Here is an 11342-nt window from a genome sequence, read left to right as displayed (position 1 = left end):
GAAAGAAGGGGAGAAAGAAAGAGGGAAAGAGAAACAGCTGAGAAGAGGGACGGGGGAGAAGGGCAAAAAACAAAAACCAACAGAATGAGCAGAAAAAGAAAAAAAAGAAATAGAAAATGCATATATCAATCACCTGGATCACCTGCTGAGAAAGAAAAAAGAAAACAAGCAGAAGAGAACAAGAGTAATAGAATAAACAGCATCACAATGATATATGGGAATATGACAGTAAATACTAAATATTAAACATTATTGTGCAGCACATAAGATCAACAGAACACAGTGTGCTTTGAGGTAGGAGCCAAAAAGGGTGTAGTTTGTGGGTGTGATCACCCGTGTGTACACCTGTGAGCATGGACGCGCTTGTTTTTTTAAAAGGTTCCTTCATGTAATGATCTGCTAGAGGGTGTGGGGGGGCCACAGCCCCGTCCTCCAGGGCATGAAGCAGGTGTGGAGGAGATCAAAACTCCAGACATCCAGAGGCCCCCAGAACACAAGAGACCAAGGAAGACCAACAGAGGGGCAGCCGCGCCACTGTCCCAGAAAGAGCTGAGGAGAGTCCCAGATGAGGGCTCACTCAGCAGCCGCGGAGCAGAAGCCAGGGGGAGTTGCAGTGACGCGCCCGTGAGCTCCGCCGGCAGCCAGCCGTGCCTGAGTGACCGAGCCCCAGGCCGAGAGGCCGGGGGCACCCCACCTCCGAAGTGGCCCGAGCGAGCCCCAGGCTCCAGGCCCCGATAAGCGGCCGCCAAGGAGTGAGCCGGTGTGTACCTGGACGCCCACCCCCGGACACAAAGAACCACCAACGCACCGACACCTGAGGGAGTCCGCCACTGGCAGGGGAAGTGGTGGTAGGGGGAGATAGGCCTCCAAACCTTGGAGGGCCTGAGATGTCCCCAGAGAGGTGGCGCCTGACACTCAACCTGACATATAGACACAGAAATACAGGCACACACATATACAAACATCCATTCCCACCCTCATGCTCTCATATGCACTTACTCCACACTCAACCAACGTGGAGACAGACATAAAGAGACGCTGTACACACGATCACACTCCCCAAGCGTACTCTACAAACCGGGTCTAGGTACCCTTACCCCTGGAGCAGACTTGATACTAAACTAAAAGGGACACATGGACAAAACCTACGAACTAGAAATCACCAAACAAAGAACTAGAGTGCTAGAACGACAGAGAAAGAAACCTAAACACTAATAGTGATAACAATGATAAAAATCAAAACATCAAATCAGAACACAAGTCATTGACAGCAAAGAAACCATAGAACAACAATAATAACAAACAAAACACTGGGTCACCGACCCAGGACCGTGACACTATTAAATATTAATAAAGAGACATCAGCACGGTCGAACAAAAACAAGAACAAAATTCATTGTGTTTTCTTAACATTCGTTTTTTTGAACAGGGTTTTTGTGATTGTGGTTTCTGAAATACTGAGTTTTCTTAAAATTTGGTGCATGAGCATAAATTTGATTTTCGAAAATGTTTTTTTTAAATGTACTTTACTTTTTTTTTTTTTTTGGCCTGTCCCGTTTGGCTCTTTTGCCATCAGAATTGTTGTCTAAAGGCAAAGAAAGATGCCCAACGGATTTACTTTACCAAATTGACCATCCCAGCCTTGCCATAATGGTCCATTTGATTCACCTTTTATTGTTTATTTTATTTTCACTTACTGAATATGGGACAGACTTGACTGGGGAAAAGAAGGGGAGAAAGAAAGAGGGAAAGAGAAACAGCTGAGAAGAGGGACGGGGGAGAAGGGTAAAAACCAAAAACCAACAGAATGAGCAGAAAAAGAAAAAAAATAAGAAAAAAAATGCATATATCAATCACCTGGGTCACCTGCTGAGAAAGAAAAAAGAAAACAAACAGAAGAGAACAAGAGTAATAGAATAAACAACATCACAATGATATATGGGAATATGACAGTGAATACTAAATATTAAACATTATTGTGCAGCACATAAGATCAACAGAACACAGTGTGCTTTGAGGTAGGAGCCAAAAAGGGTGTAGTTTGTGGGTGTGATCACCCATGTGTACACCTGTGAGCATGGACGCGTTTGTTTTTTGTTTTTTAAAAGGTTCCTTCATGTAATGATCTGCTAGAGGGTGTGGGGGGGCCACAGCCCCGTCCTCCAGGGCATGAAGCAGGTATGGAGGAGATCAAAACTCCAGACATCCAGAGGCCCCCAGAACACAAGAGACCAAGGAAGACCAACAGAGGGGCAGCCGCGCCACTGTCCCAGAAAGAGCTGAGGAGAGTCCCAGATGAGGGCTCACTCAGCAGCCGCGGAGCAGAAGCCAGGGGGAGTTGCAGTGACGCGCCCGTGAGCTCCGTCGGCAGCCAGCCGTGCCTGAGTGACCGAGCCCCAGGCCGAGAGGCCGGGGGCACCCCACCTCCGAAGTGGCCCGAGCAAGCCCCAGGCTCCAGGCCCCGATAAGCGGCCGCCAAGGAGTGAGCCGGTGTGTACCCGGACGCCCATCCCCGGACACAAAGAACCACCAACGCACCGATGTCTGAGGGAGTCCGCCACTGGCAAGGGAAGTGGTGGTAGGGGGAGATAGGCCTCCATACCTTGGAGGGCCTAAGATGTCCCCAGAGAGGTGGCGCCTGACACCCAACCTGACATATAGACACAGAAATACAGGCACACACATATACAAACATCCATTCCCACCCTCATGCTCTCATATACACTTACTCCACACTCAACCAACGTGGAGACAGACATAAAGAGACGCTGTACACACGATCACACTCCCCAAGCGTACTCTAAGCCCCGGGTCTAGGTACCCTTGCCCCTGGAGGGGGGGAACTGCACCCAGACCCAGGTGGTGTTACCCTTTTCCCTGCGGTGGGGGGAGGCAGACCGCCCCGACTCCGCAGCAGCAGGGAGGCCCCACACTCCAGACCGCAGTCGGACGGCCAACTCCTCCTCCTAGCCCCCCCGCTCCAGCAGGTCGCAGAGAATGGGGGTGAGAGAAGACTCCAAACCTCCCTCCACCCGCTCATTGTAGTGTTGATGCATGTGTGTTCTAAGGTGCATTTAAAACCCAGGAGGGCATGGAGCTACCTGCCAGAGAGCAGCAGGTAAGCGCATGGTCCCTCCTGCTGGCCCTCAATGTCTACGTGTATTTAACATTGAGAGGTGGGCAACGATGCCAGGGGTGGGGTGTACACCCTGATGGTACTTTGGATTCCGTGTATCGTGCCCACCCCCAAGATCCTATATGTATGTGTAATGAGAGTGTGAGTAATGTGAATGTCTAAGTTGTGGGATAAAATTGAGGCAGAGGCAGCCAGAAGGGGACGGGGGACGGGGGGGGGGGGGGGGGGGGTGGCCTCCTCTGCACCCTGGTGACATACCCCTACTCCAAGGTCCTGCATGTGTGGGTGGTTGTGGTGGAGCGGGAAGAGGGAGGCAGCTGGAGATGGGGAGGGAAGGAAGGGAGGGGCAAGTGACCCCTCCCTAGGGCCAGCTCCCCCGCTGACCCCAGTAGGCACCCCCATACTCCGCGACCTACCAGGGAAAGGGGGCCCAGGCCCATCCAGACCGGGGCCCAGAAAGGCAGCGCCTCCCGGCCCCACAGAGCCCAGGACAGTCCACCCAACCCCACCACAGAGAAAACTGCACCCACCCCACCATCCACTCTTCTTCCAGACTACATAAGACAATAAACACCCAGGCTGAGATCTTCCTCCACCTCTCTTGTATCTCCCCCTCCTGTAGAGAGAGCCCCTGAGGAGAGGAAAGCTCCTGCAAGATGTGACAATCTTCCCCACCAGTTGAAGAGCCCCCCAGGTGGCTCGATGCACCGGCGGCACCCCGCTCCAGGGCTGGGCCCCCATGCACCCACCCGCCCACAACCCCGGCAACACACCAACCAGGACCCAAGGCCCCGAGGCCCGGCCTGGGCCCCAGCCCAGAGACGGAGCGCCCCCAGAACCTCACGCCCATCCCGGACCCACCCAGGGGCAGCCAGGCTACCAGGTCAGTAACCCACGTCCGTCAGCACAGACCCTCCCCTGGTCCCGCTGCACGCAGCCGCGAGGAAACAGTCACCTGAGAGCCAACAGAGCCCCTAACCAGACATGACCGCTACCCCGGGTTGAGACCCCCAAGAAAAATGCCTCCGGGGAACCCCCCGACGCCCTAAGCCTGTCCCTACCCCCACACCAATCACAACAGTGAAGGCGGGACCAAACTATGACCCCCCACCCCCACTAGGTGATGGAGCTGATCAAAGGAGCCCAGAGCAATTGATCTGATGTGGTGGCAGAGGCTGTATCAAGACTAATGTAATCTAATAGATAATTTCTATATTGGTTAGAATTAAGATTATTTTTATTTTTCCAGTTCATGAGGACTGTTTTCTTGGCTATGCATAGGGCAGTGAAAACCATATGGGCGATATTCTTTTCTGAAGTGACATTATCTAAGCTGCCCAACAAACACACTAAGGGGGAAGTTGGAATGTTACATTTCAGACACTTTGATAAGTCTTCACATATCTCGCGCCAAAACTTCTGAACTGGTGGACAGAACCAAAGAGCGTGGATATAATTGTCCGGTGAATTGGTTTGGCAGTGTGAGCAGTTGTTGGTAGACGTAAAGCCCATCTTGAACATCCGATGACCTGTATAGTGCACTCTATGTAATATTTTGTATTGAATTAATTGAAGACTGGGATTTCTAATTAGATGAAAGGTTTTTAAGCAAATCTGAGACCAGAAGTTTAGGGCTAAGTTAACTGATAAATCCGCTTCCCATTTTGCAATAGGAAGTGATATTGATTCATCTCTTTTATTGATTCATCTGTTTACTTTTTTTTATTGTTTTATGTCCAGAAATGTGGTTTTCTAATAATACATGTAAAATTAGAATTCCTGCTTCGTCTGCTGTCAGTTATCGTTTTGTAAATGATGACCACAGAAAGTAAAAAAATCTAGTTTTATCTTGCCTGTGCTGATGATGGAGTGGACAAAAGGATCTGCACAAATACATAGAAAATCAACATGAGGACTTTGGAATCATTTGTCTTTCACTCTGGCTGCTTTAGTTCTCTGTAGAGAAGTTTACAGCATCCAGATGGCTGTTATGGCTGTCTGACTGATCCATGACTTCACCTGAGTTTTTCAGCCTTGACCCTTTTCTACACCTTGATTATTGCATGTCAGTTTGTCCAGGAGAGAGCACCCCAGCAAACAGGTTTCCTATTTTCTTCCTGGGTTACTGAAAATAATGGACCATCTGCACAAAAGAGCATCAAGTCAGTTCAAAGCAAAAAAGCAGCACATGAGTGCTAAACTCCTCCACCACAGGAGGTACAATGATCTGGCAGCAACTAAGGCCAACCTTCAGCCTAAATAGTCCATCCATCCATCCATCCATCCATCCATCTTCATCCGCTTTATCCGAGGCCGGGTCACGGGGGCAGCAGCCTAAGCAAAGAGGCCTAGACCTCCTTCTCCCCAGCCACCTCCTCCAGCTTATCCGGGGGAACACCAAGGCATTCCCAGGCCAGCCGAGAGATATAATCTCTCCAGCGTGTCCTGGGTCTGCCCCGGGGCCTCCTCCCGGTGGGACATGCCTGGAACACCTCACCCAGGAGGCGCCCAGGGGGCATCCTTCTCAGATGCCCGAACCACCTCAACTGGCTCCTTTCGATGTGGAGCAGCAGCTGCTCTACTCTGAGCCCCTCCCGGATGGCCGAACTTCTCACCCTATCTCTAAGGGAGAGGCCAGCCACCTTTCGGAGGAAGCTCATTTCTGCCGCTTGTATCCGCGATCTCGTTCTTTCGGTCACTACCCACAGCTCGTGGCCATAGGTGAGGGTAGGGACGTAGATCAACCGGTAAATTGAGAGCTTCGCTTTTACACTCAGCTCCCTCTTCACCACGATGGACCGGTGCAGCGTCTGCATTACTGCAGCTGCAGCCCCAATCCGTCTGTCGATCTCCGGCTCCCTTCTCCCATCACTCGCGAACAAGACCCCGAGATACTTGAACTCCTCCACTTGGGGCAGGAACTCATCCCCGACCCGGAGTGGGCACTCCACCCTTTTCCGGCTGAGAACCATGGCCTCAGATTTGGAGGTGCTGATCCTCATTCCCACTACTTCACACTCGGCTGCGAACCGTTCCAGTGCGAGCTGGAGGCCCTCACCCGATGAAGCCAACAGAACCACATCATCCGCAAAAATCAGAGATGAGATTCTGAGGCCACCAAAGCGAAAGCCCTCCTTGGCTGCGCCTAGAAATCCTGTCCATAAAAATTATGAACAGAACCGGAGACAAAGGGCAGCCCTGGCGGAGCCCATCACCCACCGGGAACGAGCCCGACTTACTTGCAATGGTTGTATAGGGATCGAATGGCCCGTAGCAATGGGCCAGACACCCCATACTCCCGCAACACCTCCCACAGGACACCCCGAGGGACACGGTCGAATGCCTTCTCCAAGTCCACAAAACACATGTAGACTGGTTGGGCAAACTCCCATGCACCCTCAAGTATAAAGAGCTGGTCCAGTGTTCCATGACCAGGACGAAAACCGCATCGTTCCTCCTGTATCCGAGGTTCGACTAGCGGACGAACTCTCCTTTCCAGCACCCTGGCATAGACTTTCCCAGGGAGGCTGAGGAGTGTGATCCCCCTGTAGTTGGAACACACCCTCCGGTCCCCCTTCTTAAAGATGGGGACCACCACCCCGGTCTTCCAGTCCACAGGTACTGCCCCTGATCTCCACGCAACATTGCAGAGGCGTGTCAACCAATTTTCTCAGTCGACGTCAGCAGCGCTCCGCCAGCACTATACACAGTGCAGGTAGAGCACCGCTTTCCCCTCCTGAGACGCCTGACGGTTTGCCAGAATCTCTTCGAGGCAGTCCAAAAGTCTTTTTCCATGGCCTCTCCGAACTCCTCCCACACCTGAGTTTTTGCTTCAGCCACTGCCTAAATAGTAGCTAAGGTAATTATCACATTGCATACAGGTGAATGAGTCTCCATCTGCTTCCAGGTATAAAGGAAAGAAATGTAGATGAGCCACGAGAAGGTTGCTAGAGACATGTCGACCCCACAGACAGAGGAGAGAAAGAGAGTAACAAATGTTAAACTTGGAAAAAACGAACTCAACTGAAATCTCTTTACTTTAATCTGAATTTGATCAAATTTTCCAACACAGCCAGACTTTGACGAGGAGGCTTTGATGCAGGGTTTCCACTCACCTGACAAACACTCTGTCCCACAGCAAGGCAGCTCAACTCACTAGGCAATATTTACTTTTAAGGGAATAGTATTATATTTGAAATTCATTTTGTTTTCTGTGTTCTTTTTAAATGTACTATAAGAAGTTTGTAGTGCAGTAAAAACATCATGGTCCTGGGTTTTGGGTTTTGGACTGAGGATGCCTTCTGATTTCTTATTTCTTATTTGATGTTCTATTTTGTTCTTGCTTTGTTTCTTAGTTCATTGTTTCATATATCCCTATTTCAGTTAATATCCTGCTTAGGATTATTTGGCTTATTATGTTTGTTATTTAAACAAAGAGAGGCAGGCACTCCTATCTCTTTAAGAAGCTGATCCATTGCTTGCAGACAGGAAAGCTGCCATGTGATATCTGGGAAATTGCTCGGGGGAGTGTTACTGTGCGTTTATGTGGTGTGTCGACTGACCACTGTGTAACTGGCGCCATAACTCTGTGTGTAATCTAGGCAATCCAGCTGACTATCTAAGAAGAGGGACTGGTACTAAAAAAGTCCTCCAGTCTTCAGCAGTGAGGTGGACCCTCACACACAAAGTAAGTTCCTGTTTCTGCTGTAAAGTGAGATGAAACTGAGTCATGCACTAGGATGAAAAATACCATCTGTTAGATATGCTTCTCTGAACCGTTTCATTTGCAGTAACACATCTAAAAAACTGCAGTCCTCACCTGCCTTAGTTAACGTCAAAACTCACGAATCAACAATAATGTCAAATAGAAAACCTTATTGTCCAAAAAGAACACATGGTTTCAAAGAAAGACAACCATTCGGCATCACAATGGGTCCAAGGGTTTCATCACCTAATGGTAGTGTTGGTGCCAGTGCCTAGCCTGGAGGGGTCTGCTTGTCCCTGAGTGGATATGCCTCTCCAGACTGACCCAAGACCAAACTGGTCATGAACGATGTAACAAGCAGCATAACATTCTCCAAAGCTTCTCCAGACCAGTCAGTTACATGTGCTCATGGTGAACATTCTCTCACCTCTGAAAAGCACAGGGCGCAAGTGGTAGACCTGGTGCTCTATTCTGGTCTTCTGTCAAAAATGCCAATCGATCTCCATGGTGCTGGGCAGTGAGCACAGGGGCCACTAGAGGACATCAGGCCCTCAGGTCACCCTCCTGACCTGACATCCTTTCCTGATTTTCTGGTGAGAGACAGTGACATAAGCGGCCTGTTGGAGGTGATTTTGCAGGGCCCTGTTACTACAATGCTAATCCTGTTATACCAATCATGCTGATGGGTTAAGGACCTTCTACGGCCCGTCCAGCTCTTCCAGTGTAACTTCCTATCTTCTGGACTCTCTTCCATGCTCTTGAGGCTGTGCCAGGAGACACAGTAAACCTTAAACAGTGCCATGTATTGATGTGGTATCTTGGCAGAGGTGGACTACCTGTGCAACTTCTGTATGGTCCAGATATAACCTCATGTTACCAGTAATGGGCCAACTGGGTCTTTACCTCACAATATAAAGCAGCTTGAGGCCAGTGTTGTTGTGATTTGGTGCTATATAAATAACCCAGCCCAAATGTCAAACTATTGGAAAAACAGTCAGAAAAGATGAGGAGGGAAAAATGTCATGTTGCCTCCACCTGTTTTGGGGATTGACTCATTGTTGCTCCTCTAATGCACTTGTTAATTTCATAAACACCAAAGTAGCTGAAACTGATTAACAAGCTCCTCTGCTATCTAACTGACCACATCAATATCCCAGAAGTTTAACTTACTTGAAGCTGTACTCGGAGTAAAAAATATTCCTGTATTTCTTTTTCAGTAATTATATATCTGACCTGATATTTCAGGAGACAGATCACTCAAGGGAAGGAGGAGCTGTGTCTACTGTTGTGTCAGCACTTGACTCCGCCCATTTGTCTTGAAGCTCATACACAACCGTGAACATGATTTAGAATTCAAATATCAAATGTGATGATGTTCAGGGCCTCAGCCTCATAAACATGACACTGACAGAGCATCATCTCAGTGCCCAACAACAGGAATATACACAAGAACAATGGGGATTTATTCTGTGTTTGTGTTTCCAGACATCAGCAGCACAACCACAGAGCAGAGTCTCCAGGATGTCTATGTAGAGTTAAAATCCAGGTTTTAATATTGAACCTGAACCCTCAAACCCAATGTGAAAGACTGTTTGTCCTTAATCAATCTGATGCTCAGCTAGCAATAGGAAAAATATGTTTTCATAAAAAACAAACTTATTAGTGCACCAATATTTCACGGCAGGAAAGAATTTAGGAATCATTTAGAACCTGTCAGGTTAAATTGTGAATTATAGTCCCAACAGAGAAAACAGTGGTTGGAATTTTGATCTTGTTATCTTTATATGTAGGATATGTCTGCAATGACCTCTTATAATTATTGATTTCATCAATAATTATGTTTCATCCTGCATTGTGATTCTGACACTTACTAGCCCATGACCTCCGATTAGCATATAGTCTTAGGGTGCACAACGTGGAGTGAAACCAGGAGCTTGTGTTTTTCTTCTGTGGTGTTTGTGGGCTCCACTTATATATTGAGGGAGCTTTCCTTAATGAGCTGATGCAGGTTATTAGTCGGGGGCTGGATGGGACCAGTCCCTTCGGATTCTTGATGCTTGGAGATCAAGACTATCTGGCCTTCATTTAGCAGTTCTGGGTTCATCTCACCCATTAGTGAGCTCATTTATCTGTGCTGCCAGACGCTCATGGAGTGTCATCATGTCCCAGCATCTTCACTGATTTATCCATTAACTTTTTACAGTGTAACACCATCACCATTTTTAATTTTGTGATGAATTTTCAGTCAATGTACATCAATCAAATTGCATGGCACAATTCGGAGTGCATTGTTTTGTTATTTATTTTTTTTGGATGTCAATTTGTCATGTTTTAACAATGTGATCTTTTATGGTAACATGTTTTCATGTCATATTCAGCATCAACATTTTTCTTTGTTGTCTGTCTGGAGTATAATGTGTAATATTGTCAATGCCCCTCGGATGTTCATGGCCAGTCGCCTAGCTTGAGACCTCAGAATTAGGGAGATATTCAAAAGGGCTGTTGGGGGGTGGGGGGTATACATATACATATATATACAAAAAACTTTTGTTTACAATGTTTATTTATTTGAAAAAAATGAGTTAAATGTCACCGTTATTATTGTCCAGCCAGAACCAGCGGGGGTGTACAAATTCAGAGGCTTCGTCCACCTGAGGACCTTGCCTTCGCGGTCTAATTGGGACGGATTTTCGGGATTGGGACTGAAATTCGGGATTCTCCCCGAAAAATCGGGAGGGTTGGCATGTATGCTTGGGGGTCACTCTACCAAGTGCTCCGATTACCACTGGGACCACTGTTAACTTCACCCTTCATACATAGGGAGAGGAAACAAACAAGCAAAAGATGGCACAACAGATAGAAACGCAGGTTTGTCCTCTAACTCATCTGGATTGCCGAATATCAACATGCATTTGACTGTGCCAAGTCTCTCCTCTCTCCTCTCCAGCACCCCTGTACTGGCTGCTCCTGACTTCAGCAGGGCCTTCAGGCTGGAAGTGGACGCAAGCACTACTGGCACTGGGGCAGTACTGCTACAGGATGGAGTTGATGGCATCAGTCACCTAGTTTCCTACTTCTCAGCTGAGTTCAAACCTCACCAACTTAACTACTCCACCATTGAGAATTAAACACTAGCCATGTTGCTTACTTTGCAGCATTTTGACTTTTACATAGGGTCAACCACAACTCCTGATATACCGAGCATAACCCTTTGATATTCCTGAAGCACATGTACAACCACAGCCAGAGATTGATGAGTTGGGCTTTGCTTGCTCAAGAATACAATCTAGACTTCAGACATAAGAGAGGTGTGGACAATGTAATAGTTGATGCACTTTCAGGGTGTAGCGTTAACCTCCCTGATGAACATGGTGGTATGTGTTAAAAGAATGTCTGTTTTACTTTATGTAAAATTTTATGTGGGGGTGTTGTGGTCACTGACCTCTGGTGGCTCTACCTATGTGAGAGAGCTTTTTCTCATTTCTCCCTCTGCTGTATTCC

Source organism: Aulonocara sp. 'chitande type north' Nkhata Bay, linkage group LG17 (genome assembly GCF_057382095.1).
Source record: "Aulonocara sp. 'chitande type north' Nkhata Bay isolate Kocher_YH1m ecotype deep benthic linkage group LG17, A_spYH_male_GT1.1, whole genome shotgun sequence".
Lineage (NCBI taxonomy): Eukaryota > Metazoa > Chordata > Actinopteri > Cichliformes > Cichlidae > Aulonocara > Aulonocara sp. 'chitande type north' Nkhata Bay.
This window is presented reverse-complemented; position numbering follows the sequence as displayed.